A 982-nucleotide genomic window follows, 5' to 3' on the forward strand; every position below is an offset into this window, starting at 1 on the left:
ACTGTCCGGTCTGCACTGTGCGCTGTGAGGATTCGCCGGTTTCTGAGCTATTGTAGAATTTACAATAGATATCACTCCTGTAATGTAAGAAGTAAGTGAAATCTTTGCATTGAACTATGCCTATATTTCTTATCTGTGCATTATGAATGGTGGTATGTGTTAAAGGAGCCCACTGAGATTCTTTCGCCCGGGGTCCATGAAAACCTGGAGGGGCCCAGGCACAGTTAGTGCTGCTGCCCCTTTGTTCCGTTGATCAGTTCTGCTGCAGATGTGCAGTGGATCCAAATGGGTATTAGCCCTTCGGTGATGCCATGAGATAAATCTGCAGCTTTTCTGTGCGGAATACACACATAAAGAATTTTCTACAAATTTAAAAAAGTGAAACTAAGCCGCATTATTATGTGTATTTATTAGTTGGCATAGATTTGTTCCACTGCATGTGCATTATGTATAAAATACCTTATTCACTTGCAATAGATGAGGAATATCAGTGTATTTAAAGGGAATCTGTCACCCCCTGGGACTTACCTGACCTCTAATATGGGCATACAGGTGATAGAAATGTAAATCTATTCCTACCTGTATGCCCATATTAGAAGTCTTGTTGCTGTGAAATTTCTTTTTACTCATACAAGTTTCTGATGCCTTGCGGGCCCTGGGCCCGGAAGAAATCTTCACCTCCTGTGTCAATTATAATGATTCCCCCCTACTCTGGGCACTGTGACGTTTACATTTCTATCACCTGTATGCCCATATTAGTAGGTCAGATAAGTCCCAGGGGGTTACAGATTCCCTTTAATGAAGGGAAGCCAAAATCCTCATCAAATTCTGAACAACCAAGCTTCTGCTCCTCTCCTGCATCCAACATGGCAGACTTGGAATGTGCACAAAGCAGCAGCAGGTTGCCTTCAGAAATGTTGGAGCTGGATAGATCTATTTGTTCAGAGCCTCCTGGATTCACTTTACTAAATAGGACGCAAAG

General features: G+C 42.6%; 1 protein-coding gene across 3 annotated transcripts in view; it reads right to left on the bottom strand.

The window, feature by feature from the left end:
• Positions 1–982, bottom strand: part of LOC141259090 (solute carrier family 2, facilitated glucose transporter member 11-like) — a 219,241-nt gene that overhangs the window by 217,054 nt on the left and 1,205 nt on the right. The gene's annotated exons all lie outside the window — the stretch shown is intronic.

Source organism: Phyllobates terribilis, unplaced genomic scaffold, assembly GCF_046119375.1.
Source record: "Phyllobates terribilis strain yellow unplaced genomic scaffold, ASM4611937v1 Scaffold_1__5_contigs__length_1240528914, whole genome shotgun sequence".
Lineage (NCBI taxonomy): Eukaryota > Metazoa > Chordata > Amphibia > Anura > Dendrobatidae > Phyllobates > Phyllobates terribilis.